Consider the following 16,484-nt stretch of genomic DNA (forward strand, 5'->3'; position numbering starts at 1 on the left):
CATCACAATAAAAACAATTTTTGTATTGCTAATTAATTGATGAAATTTCATTAATCGTAACTGCTGGAGCATTATAACAGCAGTTCTAATACGTTACTTTAACAAAAAACATTAAAATAATTACTTTCATTAAGTGAAGGCAGTGTACGGATTGATACGATTTGGCTGCTTTCAAAGTGGGTTTAGATTTGTTCATTTTACGATTATAAATAAACATTTTTATCAGATCAATAAATAAATGTTTAAAAATATCCTTTGTATGTAGATTTCCCAAAATAAAGGAAGGCATATTTAGAAAGTCCAAACATGATTTCATCCAGAAAAATGATATTAAAAGATTGACATTCTTACATTCCCAAAATAAATGTAAATGGTTTTACAGTCATTGTGTATAAACATACAGTTGGCTTTGTTGGCATGCCCACGTTTAAATACGAAGGAGTTTGTACTTAGTATTCTATATATAATTTTATATTGAAACCGTTGTAAATTGGAATACCGTGTTATACGAAATAACGTTTCAAAATATGTCGACCAAGGCATTTTCTCATTTTGTTGGTTATGAGACTGTTAAAGCACGGTTTTATCAAGGTAGCGCACCCGTAAAGATTTCCCGCGATTTCTTCGAAGAGCCTTTTTACCTGTTTACTTATGGATATCTAATTTAAGCAGATACTAATGCGAAGTTGTCGTGGCCGAATGGTTAAGGCGATAGACTAGAAATCTTTTGGTATCTTCCCGCGCAGGTTTGAATCCTGCCGACAACGCATACTTTTGTGACGCGTTTTATTTCTTTTCTAATGTAATTTGATTTAATAAAGCATATAAGCTATTTTTATTGTTAAATATGTTGCAATTGTTTTGCACAATCTTCAATTTTTTTAAATAAAAACAACGTTATGGCTTAATTGGGTGATTAACTGCTGATAATACAAATTATACATGTTGCATTTTTATTTTTATTTCAAAAAGTAAACGGTAAATTTGTCTATTTTTTATATTGTTGCTGTATATATTGTACCTATAAAAACGAAGTTCAAAATATTACTTAAATGATACTTTTTTTGAATTTTATCAACCTTTGTTTTTAACCAACCCAATTTTTGCTTGGCTGAAACCATTTACATTTAATGGCGCTCTTTACTGCATCTGTACACACCAACTGCATGACCATATTTGGAAATTTTGATGAATTATGAAATTTACATATACCCCAGGGGTGAAAATAAACTGGACAAAAGCCGAGCGTGGGAGTTGTTTTGAAAAATATTTTTATTTAAATAGCATGGAAAGCTTACCTACACATTTGCATGTAGTTCAGTGAAATGATGCTGATTAAGAACATAATATCTTGTATTATATTTGAAAAAGTGTCCATTACGGATGCGCTACCTTAATATGCCATATTTTCAAATATTCTCAAATGACTGTTGCAAGACATTACTGGTAATACAATCATGGTAGAAAATTCAGATATTGATTAAAGGGTGCTGGTCTGTTACACACACTATATGATATGTCTTAAGATTCATTTCTTAAAAACTTCCGCACATAATGTTCAAAAGATTTTTGGTTCATGGTTCGATTATTGTAGATCAATTTTAAGAACATCAGTCATAATCAAAAGGAGGCATTTTCTGAAATTGAACTTTGGGAGTGTTTCTGAGCTTTCAATTTTGTCAGTATGTTGTAAAGCACGCTGGTGTTTTTATGAGAATATAAAGGCATATGTTTAGCAAATCATCCAATAATTAAGGAACTCTCCTGATAAAACAATAACAAATGATGGTGAAGAGACCTGGCATACCTTAAACCAACGACGACTTTTCAATATCTTCGGCATCTTCACTGGAAAAAGCGAAACGGTGACAAAACACCCCAACATGAACGGACACAACGCAAGGGGACTTCAGAACGGGGCCGGATGTGTTAAATTATGACAACCTGAAACAGCTATTAAACACGCAAGTAGACATAAACCCTTAGGGTGTCAGCACAACAAACTGAGAATTGCATTAGAAAATATTTGTAATTATTACGACGGGGCCCAACATCACGACCGTTTTGTTGTATGCAATGGAATACTTGACGAATGCCTAAATGTTCATGACCCTGCATCTTGTCTTGAAACCAGCAAAATGTTTTTATTTTGAAGATTGTCCGTTCCAACGTCTGTCAAATATAAAATGTGTTAATTACTTATTAAAGTCAAAGTAAGCATGTACAGTCCTAAAAACAACCGGATGTATTAATCATGCGCACGCTAGCATGAGTTGTGTTTTAGATAGAGTTTCTTTTTAACGATGGAATTGAAAACATTGCTTTGTAACCTAAATTTTAACTGTTGAATATACCATTTTACAGAGAGTTCCGTATATAAAATATGCACTATATATATTAACGTTATCAATATATGTTGATATAGTATCTTAAACATATACTGTGGCTGCCATGAGGATCTGTAATAACTGATCAGGCGATATTTGACACGCGACATATGATTTGTGTCTTAGGATGTTTTCATAATAAAATGAAAGGTGCATTTCAAACTTATTCCTTTCATAATTTTGAGTGTTATCATTTTTAAAAAAAATATATAAACACAAACTATGTTTTACGATTCTTCGAGAGAAGGTGATGCCAATTAAGTATAGCATAGTTGCGTGTCGGCCATCTTTCAAAACAACGAATTAGGGAATTAAAACACGTCCTGTACTTCAAGTTAGCTCACTTAGTTTTAAGTAAAAAGCACATTAACACACTGTTCACAATCAGTAGAACGATGATCATGATGTAGTACTTATTTTTGCTTTAACAAATTATGCAAATGTATGTTAATATGACACAGAATCTAGCTTACCAAGTACAATTGTAACGAACAAGGTAAATCGCAATACAAAAACTGTAAATAGGAATAGCTATTTTATATCGTTAAGGTCGCTCGCGTGTAGCCGGGATTTCCTCATGACATATTTATTTGGACGTTTGCAGTGTTCTTACCTATGTACACTGTTCAAGTAATATTGGTACTTCACAGCAGAATGTGTATAAAATATTTCTATATGCAGGTACTGATACTATCAACTTACGACTTGGTATGAAATTGACAACATAAAGGAAATGGCTAAATAAATTATCGATTTGTTTTGATTTGTTGTAGTATATAAAGATTTGTTATCCTTGTTCGAATTAACAGGGTAAACGCCAAAATATATTGACCTTGAAACCAGCCTATGCGATATTGAGGGTTCCGTAGCCCAAGCTTTTGGTGTAAAAGTGTCACAAAACCTTTTCTTTTTAGGTTTCAATACAGAAAATATCAAACAAATATTATAATAATTCAACGGTATGGAATATATAATGTACATGTTCTATGACAAGGAAAGATATATAATACGACCACACACACATTATTCAACAAGTTTTCTTTTCATGAAATGGCTGCCAAGTTTGGTTGCCATTGTTCGCATACGAAATTAGTAAGAATAATGCAACTCTACTAGCCATATCCATAATATGAAAACATATCATACACTACGGAAGGCTGTTAATACATATTTAATAAATAATACAGATTACAATATGCTTCCTTAACAGCTCTAAAATGGTAAGTTATGTCCTTGAACTGGTTTCAATTATTGTTAAAATACTTTTATCTGAACCAAAACATTGATTTTAATAAAGTCCACCACATATTTTAGTTATCGAAACCTAGATTTAACACATTATGTATGTTGGCTCTTCAGTTAATTGAAAATTCGTGTCAAAGGTACAAACGGCCTGGATGGTTAATCATCATGCTTCTTTACAAAACATAATAATTTTCAAATATTGATGTTCGTGATGTAAATCTTGGAACAAAATATGAATAGGGAAAACGTTCCTTTTTTTAAATACGAAGAACGTAACCGCTATGAAAACTTTGATTTTTTGTAATATGTTCTTTGTTTTTGTTTAAGTGAAAAGGAAATCGGAATACGAACAAATATATGGTAATTTTAGTTTCTCCGTTTGTCGTATGCTTAACGGATTTTGTTCATCGCAATGTTGAATAAAGCAGGTAAACTATAATAACGGGTGCCTTCCCTGAAAGTTTTACTTAAATTTCGTTGGAATGTCCCAATTTCTATGCGTTTGAGTCTGAGTAGGCATCGACATTTACATTCATTTCCACTTAAATGCTAATATAACAAGATGCCAAAAGACTTTATATCTCAATATCTGCTAACTGGAGATACAACAGTTTCTGATAATTAAAGAATGAAAATTTCACATCGTTCCCGTTGAACAATTAATACAGAATTCATCAGCTTGTTAACGTGTGGCACGTTCTTAACACTGTGACCAATGCAACACCAAGATAACGACTTCCTCTCGTTACACGTAGCCTATCGGAATATCACCTCCATGCAATATTCCATTCAATTTATACCTTCTTACGAGGAAAAACAACATATTTGTATGAATAAGTATGTGTTACCAAACACAATCAATCATTCCCAAATAATCGGGTTGGCCAATCTAGGAATGGATTAATTTGAATGGTTTTAACAGAAAGATACGACATATATTGGCTTAACGCGTCGCCAATACAGCAAATCTTGTATCAATGCCAAAAATGAAAAATAGCATCATTTTGACCGACGCACATATGTTCATATCATAACGATATCATAATTACGTATCCATTAGTGGCGGCATTCGATAGTCCGGTTTATCAAGCCGTTTAATATAGAGACGGAGTTCACACTGTTGCATGTGGATATCACGCAGGAAATGTTCCGTTATTTGAGTCATTTTAACATAAGGTATATAATGAAATGTTGATATTTTTGTGTTTGAATAATTGAAATAGTATCAGAACCATCGACTGTTAATTTATTGCCGTTAACGTACATAAAAGCATGTTTCCATACTTTCAAACTTTTTTCTTTCACCTTAGTTTGAGGAATAATGTCCACGAACAAATACCTACCAGTTTGAAGCTCAACTGGTAACAAATGATACTTATTGTAAATAAACGAATAATGTTGTAATACGACTTAAATGCAAATTTAGTCAGACAAAGTGAAACAGAACATTTAAGCTTCAAGACTTTTAGGTTTATCTTAATTTACTTTAGCCTTGAATCTAATATTTTGTTGGTTTAAATAAGTCATAATTTAACATATACGAACACAAGCCTGTGCACACATTTCTTTGAAATACCAAAGACAAAAGCTCTCCCTCGATTTAACTTCTCCTGATATTTAACAGTAGTTAAATAACACCTTTACGTAACTTGAGAAACACATTTTTGGTGGGATTACTATAAATTATTTCAAAATATGAAACTACCCAGGCAATAATAATGAAATGAAAGTATTTTCGGATGATTTCATGTATGATCGGTCGTTTGTGATTACTTACTGTTTTAAGATTCTTTTTTAATTTTTGTACAAAAATATGCGGAATTATGATGTGTTTTCTGACTTTGATAACTATGATTATATGATTTACTCTCAATAACATATGTCATGCTTTTCCGTATGTAATGCATGCATGCATGTATTGATTTATTAAGTAAGAAGTATTAAGTAATGTATTAATGATTTGAGGTAAGTTATGTATTTATTGATTGGTTGAAAATAATTAAAAGCCCGTTAACACTCAACATAAACGAATATTTCGTACAATATTTTGAAAATAAAGTTAACACATAAAAAGCCAATGTTCCTTTAAGCAATTTCCACAATGTTAACGCTAGATGACATGTGGAGTTGTTACAAAGATTAAACGACATGCAACATGCTATCTTTTTCATTTTTTTTTTCAAAATGTATTCCATGTGAATTTCCGGCGACGATATCCGAACATTAACGAGAGAACGCGAGATTGGCTTCGAGGAGCTTCGGAAGAACGCCGTAGTTCTATGTAAATAATGTTTTTTTAAATTCTGACTGCATATAAATATTTAATGTTTGGCTGTGATTAGTGAATTGTTAATAGCTTTGCTCATTGTTTAATATTAATATTACATTATTATTTTATCATTGCATATTCATATTTTGAAAAACCGGTAGGCGTTTTAAAATGGAAGCATCTTGTTTTGTTGTGTTCTGTTTTGCACCTAATGCCAATCCAATGATAAGAAAAACAATAACAACAAGCAATGTGTTTGTGAAACACTATGTCCCCATATATTTGATCTTTGACCTTAAAGGATGACCTTGACTTTGACCTTTCACCACTCAAAATAGACAGCTCCATGAGATGCACATGCATGCCAAATATCAAGTTGCTATCTTCAATATTGCAAAAGTGTACATTAAATCAGCAATTTTGACCCATATATTTGACCTTTGACCTTGAAGGATAACCTTTGTCTTGACCTTTCACCACTCAAAATGTGCAGCTCCATGAGATACACATGCATGCCAAATATGAAGTTGCTATCTTCAACATTTCAAAAGTTAAAGCTAATGTTAAAGTTTGCACAAACAAACCAACAAACCAACCAACCAACAGACAGAGCAAAAACAATATGTCCCTCACTATAGTAGTGGTGGACATAAAAACACCAATGGAGACTTCTTCTATTATCAAATTCACAAATTGTACCAGTTTACATTATCGAGTCGACCAACGGAATGCTGAACTATGTGGAGATTTGTTATTGACACGTAATATGCAATGTTGGTCTTGTATAAACACGTTACGCGTGCGTTCTTTTCTGAAGTTTCTAGAAATGTTAACTGAACAAATCTGTTTCGCAGCTTGTTACTCTGGACCTGGTTTATTCCCAATTTTTGTACTTCCGTCTTGACAGAGTTTTCGTTCGTGCGGGACGGTATACCTACTTCCGGTGTCAAGGAAAACAATGGGGAAATACAACTGCTCCATCGTTAAATGCCATAATTTCAGCGGCAGAATCGGTAAATTTTCAAACAAGTAACATAACATGAATAACCAAAAGACGCATGTACAAGAAAAGCTTGGAGGATAGCAATTGGTCGGAAAAATGGTTTCCAACCTCGTATACTCGCGTCTGTGCCGACCACTTTTGAAACGGAATCGGTACCAACCCTGTTGACCGAAACAAGATTCTTACTGAAAATTTACCTCAGCGCAAAGTAGTACCAAAACATGAAAGAACGCAGCGTACATTAATACAGCCCCTTCCAGAAAATCCCTTCCAGAAAATATCCCTGTCACCTCTGCCCTACATTTTCATTCGTAAGTATCAGAAAGGTAGAATGTTTTGTAGTCATAATCCATATTGTCCACATCATGTTCAAAAGGTAAATAAAATTATGCTTTTCTTCTATAGTTCCATTCATATGGATTCAGCTATCAAATTGATATATTTGGATAAACATGAGGTATTTATCTAAATGTTGAAAATTCCTTTGCAAATGTCTTGTTTTTTGGTTCCAAATTCATACATTTGAGATTTTGTTTTGAAAAATAACAATATTTGGTTAAAAATTCAACACACTTGCTAAACAAGTTGTATAAATGTCTAACTTTGCAAATATTAAATTTTCAGTAGTATCTTAATCAATTATAAGATTTATATGATTTTTTTTATCAAAGTTCTTACACATATTTAGTGGTTTCTAACCAAAATGATAAATGAACAGATTGGTATGAAAGATACCAACAAATAAGGCTTGCTAGATTGCCATCCTAGAATGTAACTAAGGATATGTCTGATATGGATATTATTTATTTTCTTGTGAAGGCATAAAAAAGTAATATAAAATACAGACATGTTGTTGGTTTGTTATCAGTTTCACGGTGGGAAGCCGAAAAGGTTTGCATACCATGATATTCTTATATACTTTCATTTTGAAAACAAAATCGCAAAATATTTACAATTCTACTTTTAAACAATACGCAAAATGATGTAAGGAAAAAAATAGATTCTTTTTCCAACTTTAAAAGCGTTCAATATAAATAAACATTGAGAATTTTCTCACTAGGATTTATCTTTATGTTCTCAAATGTCGCGACTACACTCCACCAATGGTTATTTACTAAAAATCATTGTGATATAACACGTACGAACGCGGCAGTATAGGTTCACGCAAATTTGTTTTTACTGTAACACCTGTTGTGCATTACGTGTATGTTTGATCGGATAATCGTATAAAAAAGGTTTGAATAACCAATACGGGAATAAGGTCCAAAAAATAATTAAGTATTATGGAGCCATGGATGTTGAAACAAAATCTTTCTAACCCCTGAACTTAACAATAAAAATCGACTATCATCTTTACAACCAAACAAACATGTTTGATCACAACATTGTTGCGGTCCGGATGAGTCTTATTACTGATAAACAGTCGATACATCTTTAGAATTGATTTTTTTCGCATGTAAGACGTGTTTTAAACGGATAGCTTTCCTTACAATTAAGCAGAATTTTATTGAATCATCATATGTTTAAACATCTCATAAAAAATATTTGAATATATAAAGTATAATCAAAATCGTCCATATAATGGTATGCTTACATGGTTATCGGAACACTCTACATTTCAATTTTGCATATAACGGCTAAATATATAAACGTTTCTGTCGTGTTTTTTGAGATCATTTGCTACATAGAATATCTGATAAAATAAAATCGCCCATACACGTTGTTCTGATACGCCTGGGCCATGTGTAGATGGGATTGCATCTTTCCGCAAGTTAACATTGATAAACAAGAATATATTTTTTAATCACGTTATAATTTTATTTCTGTCTGACCAAATTTATAAGAAAAACACAGATAGCTAGTTCATTGTTGGTCAACACTTGATTACAAAATCATTGAATCAGATGTAAAAAAATGCACGCTGGTCGATCGTTAAGACAAATATTTTAACACATGCTGGTACCACAAGTGCAACACATTTATACTACACACATTACGTCAGAGAAAAAGAACGTTCGATATTCTTCTAACTTAATATTTTTTTAATATTTATTTTTATTATTGTGAAATGTTGAACTACTTAAGAGTCTTCCACGTGAAACCACGTGTAGCATACAAGAACTTGATAAGGCCCCTGTTCTTGAATCTAGAAACACCAGCCTTTAACATAATAGTATAAAATGGGTTCTCTCAATTTTGTGGGCTATTGCCTTATTTTTGAATTTACACTTATGCACTACTGTTCAAGAAGAAATACAACATTCACAACACTGATGACCCATCCTTTTTATTGTATTTGTCTATCCACAAACTGATTGTTCTACTCACAATAAAAATTATTAAATTCTGTGTATAACAGAACAATCCATTGAAACATGCGTTGACAAATAATTATATTTCTTGAAAGAACAAATACAATTTATATTAGAACTCAAGCCTTTTGTCTTATGTAAACGTGTTTTTTTTTCTTAATAGATAATACATGCTATTACTTATTTAATCATTAACACATAGTATCAATGCTTTTTACATATGCATTACAATACATGCGAAAATTCGGTGCGTCTCGTTAACACTTTTATTTGAAGTTTACCTATAATCTTATGGTGAACGACACATTATTCAAAGATTTATTACAACATGATTTATTCAGAGTAAATAATTATTTTGTTCTAAAACTGCCAATAATGATTGCAGAATTTCAAAAACATACGCTCGCCGCAAAACGTGGTTGTAATGGCATGCGACGCCTGTTAAGCCCGTATAATGCCCCGTTAAGCGAATATAAGATGGTATTAGTATGCTTATGTGTGTAAGTTTCTCTCTGATAGCTGTGATGAATAAACGTGTTAGAAAATTGACCCCAGTTAGGTCTTGTGTTTAACCTTTACACACAACATTAACGCAACGTTACATTGGTATAAAAGGAAACTAAGCGTCTTAAAAATTAAGACATCGTCCAATCTGGAGACGGTCCGATGCAAAGTGCCTTTAGCATCGTTGTTTCTCCAAAACGAAACGCATCAACCGCAATTCGAGGAACTAAATTCACCTGCATAAGAGTTCCAGCGACTTGAATAAGAGCAAGAATCAGGAAACATGAGTACTTTTGCAACACACGTCCGGATATGTCGCTTAAAAAACTAAATTTCCATGAAATATTGCTCTTGAAATCTTCCAGATCAAAATTTGACAAGCAATCTCGGGATTACCTACTTTTTAAGACATTGGAGACTTTATTTGTCGTAGGTCGACAAAAAAATCAACTAAAAATACTCAAGTATTTGCTGAAACGACTGCAATACATGATTTTAAACAACGAAAAGTGCGAATTCGGACAATAATCATTGAACGGATGTGGCTCCATTTTCAACAAAGGCTACAAATAATCGACGGACCCAGCGAAACTCGAGGCAATAAAATATGTTGAAAAGCTGATTGACGAATCGGAGATAAGAAAGTTTCTAGCGATGACACATTTCGTGTCAAGATTTATGAATTATTTATCCAGCATAACGCAATAAGCACGTCAAATTCAAGCATTCGATCTTTGGGCGGTGTTAACTAATTACCAGATTATGACGTATAAGTTTCCCACAATCGGCAGATTCTATTCCAGTAGGTTTATGAGCTATATTGATCCAGGAGAACAGGGTCGCAGCCTAAAGTAGCTGCGCATTAACGCTTGTATAACAGCGCTATTCACAAACAAAACTCGAAGCTTCGTCACGTGTTCTGTAACGTGCGCGAGCACTTGCAGAAAAAAAATTAGTTATGTCATCGATGATACATACGACAATGCGTTGCATAATCAATCGATACAAAATAATGCATTTATTGACGTTACACGTCTTTGGTTGATTATATCTAACCTCAATGAATTACAAGATCACCGCCTAGCGGGTGCAGACTGCTCATCCTTTTTTCTTTTCAAAGGTGAAGGGCCTATTTCAATACTTCATTCAAAAAATTATATATTAGCGACTCCGCATAGTTTACACCTAATATTAGCGGAGGAATGATTATTTTCAATATGAACGTGATTGAACTGTTTGTTTATCAGTTATCTTTGTATTCTAATTCATATGTTTAATAGTGTTTTACATTGATGACTTCGAATATAAAGAAATTAACAATGAATCAATATATGATATTATATCATATATCGAATAACCATGTGTTGATACATATTTTAATCATCTGACTTTGGACAATCGTGATACGAGAAAGCGACCTTGCCATTTATTATGCATCACTATATGTGTTAGTTGCTGTAAAACTTATATATACGCAAAAGAAAAATGTTATGGTTAAAGATGCTTGTTAAGCACCGCCTTCTGCAATGTCTAGTCTTGTAATCAGGTGGTATTATATAGCTTATAGAGCTTAAAGTTGAACTTTAAATGTGGATAAACAAGTTTGAAAAGCTATTCCTAATCTATTCTATCATGTATACAAACATAACAATTTACAAATAAATCGTTCAACTAAACACCAATTATTTTATTTTTCAAGCACGATCTCATGCACATACATATTCATGGGGTAGCACACGGGTAAAACCATCGGCGCCGGTCTAGGCATCTGATAGTGACTTGATGTGCGTTAATATGTTCACAAATACATATCAACCTTAGTTATAGACAACAGTGGTTATTGAAACGGATTCCGTGTGATTGCCCGCTACCTATGGCTATGTACGAGTTGATGTATTCCTATAGGAATAAAAGAATACAAATGCATAACAGACGTGCTTGTTGACTCACTTCAGCTCAAAAATGTACAAATACATGGTCCATTTTAAAAATAGCAATGGTATATCATTCGATTATCCACGTGATCATAATACGTTCGTATGAAAATCAAGTCATTTTAATAAATATGTATACAAATCTAGTGCTGATATATATCATCTAAATATGCAAATGTATATTGCCTTATTTTCTGTTTCATTATTTTAACATGACGTAACAACTACAGAGTAATCTAACATATCTAGATGGCAATATACAAAATAGGAACGTTTAAGTTATTATAAGAAGAACATTACCTATTTTACATTTATTTCTTCATTGTTTTTCTTTGTTTGCTTGTAACTTTGTATTGCTTTCATTAATAAAGTGTCGGTGGTTTTGCGAAAAAACAAACACTCTAGTCGCAGTTATTAATTGCATTAACGATATATTGTTATTGCATAACATGTGCTTTTGTTTTGATTGCATAGTTGGGTTGAACCTTTAAAGTGTATTGAAAGTTCAAGAAATTATAATCTTGCAATTTATCATATTGCCCGTTATGGCATAGTAAATCCTTTTATAGCGAGAAACATATTTTATGGGCATAAACAGTTCTCTCTGTCAATCGGCCTTACGTCTGCATGTCCGTATGTAATAATGAACACGTACACATGTATACGTGTCTTCTGATTATTAACTTTTTCCAGTATTTAAGTATTTCCATATAATTTGGATAAACTATTAAAATTTGTAAAACGCACGAAGGTGTTCGGCGCGCAACAATCATATAATTTGACCTACGGTCATGGTAACAATTGAAGGTGATATGTTTATCAAACAATATGAAATCATAAAGCATTGCCTAGACATGCGCCGATGAAACAACAAAATAGAATTCTTCGTAACGTGAAATATCGAATAAGGTGCGAACAGAAAAAAATGTAACGGGTTTTAAAAGGCTACCTGTCTTACACAATATAAACCCCAGTAATCATGCGGTTAAGTACGCAATACCGTTAGTAACATCGTGGTTACACATTAACATCAAGAGGGCTACAATGCGATAGTGCAATAGTACGATGGCGACAATGCGAAAGTACGATGGCGACAACGCGATAGTGCGATGGCGACAATGCGATAGTACGATGGCGACAACGCGATAGTACGATGGCGACAATGAGATAAAACGATGGCGACAGTGCGACAATACGATGGCGACAGTGCAATAGTAAGATGGCGACAATGCGATAGTGCGATAGTACGATGACGACAGTGCGACAATGCGATGGCGACGGTGCGATAGTATAATGGCGACAATGCGACAATTCGATAGTGCGATAATGCGATGACGACAGTACGACAATACGCTGGCGATAGTGAGATAGTACGATGGCGACAATGCGATAATACGCTGACGACAATACGACAACGCGAAAGTACGATGGCGACAATGCGAAAGTACGATGGCGACACGATGATACGATGGCGACATTACGATATGACTATCTCATTGTCGCCATCGTACTATCACGTTGTAGCAATGTCGCCATCGTGCTATTGAATTGTCGCCATCGTACTATTGCGTTGTCGCATTGTCATCATCGTTCTATCGCATTGTTGCCATCGTACTATCGCATTGTCGCCATCGCATTGTCGCCCTCTGGATTTTAATGTGTAACCACGATGGTATTAACGGTATTCCGTAGTACTCTATGCTGTTTTTAAGTCAAAATGCTCCCTCTCCAATACGGGTTCACTTCATTTTAAGACATAAGATATTTTGTGATTTTTTTCGGGTCGTCGTTCGACGTCACCGCAGCGCGATCGTTTTCGTTATGCAAACGTCATCATTATTATTATTGGTTTTCATTATCGTAAGTTGCACATTTAAAACGTTTGAAAAAGCTCAAACCTTGATTGCGCTTCTCTTTACTTTAACAGCCGAACTACAATTTAAATACGATCGCCGTCATCGGTAACAAGACAAAACGGGAAAAAAACAATTTGAAGGATGAGAAAACAAATTCTCTCAGGCACTATAAGCCTTTCTTTGAAAACTTGATGACAAGATAACGCAGTTACAGAGTCTTGAAGAGAAATACAAGCTCGATTTAGATGTTAAGATGCAAGATCTTGACAAACTTTCTTCCATCGCAATAACAACCGTATTAGAACGATACATTGACTTCAGCCGATTGATCATTACCGCATAAAATCGCATGTGTGCAGCCTATCGCCGTCGGAACTCAGTAAAAAGCCGCAAACTAAAGATTGCATCGTGGTACGAGCATAATTACCACCAGTTTTATAAAATTACCATAAAAGAAGAGAAACTGACGCAACGTTTGAAGAGGAGAGCGGAAAACTTTACGGCTCTGAAGTCTTTAGTTTTTCAGAGTAGTCCAGACCGATCATAAACTTTCAAGACGCCGATAAGATTTATCCGCGACCGTCGCACACGGATGCGGTCGCCACCGCCGGCGCTTTTGACGGCGACGACGTAGAGGACAACATAGAAGACGAGCAGTTATTTCTGAAGCGACTAATATGCAGGAACAAGCGACAAAACATACGGACGAAAGAAAGTTGTCGCACCAACAGCACTCTCTATAGGTAGAATAAGAGGTTAAGTGAGCACAGCATCAACAAGAGCGTTGAACAATCACGTAGCGAGTTCCCGACGTGCCCGAGTACTTCGGATGCGTATCTCTCTAGCGACCGTGACGTCTCGACGCAAAGCGACACCTACCCCTATTCTACAAGAGCGTAGGACGGCTGATAGCTTAAGAGCCGCATAAGCAGCAGCAAGAATCTTTCGAAGTGCACAATCGCTTAGTGACCGCGACAGCCTTGTGGCGGAGAGTGTACAACGTCTGAAGGCCATGGTTTACCAGGACGATACCGTGAATTGCGCCGTGAGGACGACGGACCGACATCAAATAAGATACGCTAGTTGAGGTTCGCCCTAAGCGGCAGGATAACAGAGCGCGAGGAACTGAGGCGCCACCTCAGAGAAAGATAAGCAGATGGAACGCAATACGTTCCGTTTATCGACAAAATTCTGAAGGTATTCCCCAAGGACATAAACATTTGCCGGCGACCGTCTAATTTCCGGAGGGCCTCCGCACGATGACTGAAGGAAGCCGGACGGAGCTAGTCATGATACACGTACAATGAATCCTATGTCGGGCGATCGCCGGGCGATAACCGTGCGTTGATCGCCCGATCTCTCATCGATCTCAAATCGATTCTTTTCCGGGCTCGACGTCGGGAAAATATTAAGTAATGACTCAGTCACAAATAATCCGGTCGCCGGCCGATGTGCCCGATCTTCAGGCATCGGGAAGACTGGACACGTCGGAGCCGTCCGCCGTCCGATGAGTGACAAAGTTCAAAACCGCAGTCACAAATAGACATCGATCACCGTCCGATCATTGGCCGACGATTTTTTCCGCTCATCGGGCTGGCGCCGGCCGATGATCGCACGCACATCGGGTTATTTTGTAGCATCGGGCGGCCTCCGGATTAATGTTTTATATCACAGTTTGTTTTACCCGACATCGGGCCCGGGAAAGAATCGAGTTGAGATCGAACAAAGATCGGACGATCAACGAACGGTTATCGCCCAGCGTGCGCCCGACATCGGATTAATTGTACATGTATCATAACGGGCATCGTCCGGCGTCCGTCGGGCATCGTGCGGGGGCCCTCCGGGAATCAGATGGTCGCCGGCCGATGTAAATGCCTCTGGGAAATACCTTTACTTTTGCCGATACACGTTCACTGAATCCGATGTCGGGCGATCGCCGGGCGATACCCGGGCGTTGATCGGCCGATCTTGTTTCGATCTCAACCCGATTCCTACCAGGGCCCGACGACGGGTAAAATTTTTAGTATTGGCTGTGTTGTGAATAAAAATGTTAAAACTTAGCAATTGTATTACAGACGGAGTGTAAAAACGTTAACTGAACCCCTCCGTATGGCGGAATATGGGTTTGAATAGGTCGAAGGAAAGACAAACATTCACATTTGAGAGAGTGGCATTTACTTTGAAAACGTTCAAATTCAACTATGCAATAATTACATGTTTTAATATACAAAACGTACAAACTAAATTTTAAATGAAGAATATTAGCGAAATAAAATTATTTCCAACCAATCAGTATTTTATTGTTGACCTATTAAACTTCATGTAAACAAGTTTAATCGTGTTTAACTTGTATTCGTGTTTCATTTAGTCACACAATATATGCAAAAGCGACGTTTTCTTAATAAGTTTTCCTGCTTGTAAAATACATCTTCCTTAAATTAAAATAAAATGATAAATAGCCAAATTATGTTCATATCCTGAAAGATATTATGTTGCAATAAATGTCATTTTTTTCGCTCCTCAAGCATCGTATCTAGTATATACTTGAAGTCATACAACGGTAAAACAAGCATTTAGCAACAGCGTAAGATTTCTTAGACACACTTAAAGTAATGCCCAGACCAATTTAATGAGTGCAAAAGGGTAATTCTAAACAGTTGGGATAGAAGTGTATTGATTTTACACCACTTGTCTTGTTACATACGCTTTGTAACCTTAATGTATCTGGACGAAAAACTGTATAAACATTCTCACGATAAGCTTTACGATGTTTGTGGAAATTGACATGCATTTCTATTCAATCATTATACTTAAATTAAGCGCTGAGTATATAAATCAGTTATGAAACTTATTTTAAACACATTTTTTAAGTTTACTTCACGGAAGACGGGAATAAAAAGTGGAATTTCAGGTGCATCAGTAGAAAATATATTGACATCACCCCTGCAATGTCTAATTTCAGGCAATTAACTCA

The 16,484-nt window shown here is 35.2% G+C and overlaps 1 non-coding gene across 1 annotated transcript; it reads left to right on the plus strand.

Moving 5' to 3' along the window:
• The first annotated feature begins 685 nt into the window (after window positions 1-685).
• On the plus strand, window positions 686-767 carry Trnas-aga (transfer RNA serine (anticodon AGA)). Its single transcript has one exon. It is a non-coding gene; the product is annotated as a tRNA-Ser (tRNA).
• The last annotated feature ends 15,717 nt before the right edge of the window (window positions 768-16,484 follow it).

This window comes from Dreissena polymorpha, chromosome 16 (genome assembly GCF_020536995.1).
Source record: "Dreissena polymorpha isolate Duluth1 chromosome 16, UMN_Dpol_1.0, whole genome shotgun sequence".
Lineage (NCBI taxonomy): Eukaryota > Metazoa > Mollusca > Bivalvia > Myida > Dreissenidae > Dreissena > Dreissena polymorpha.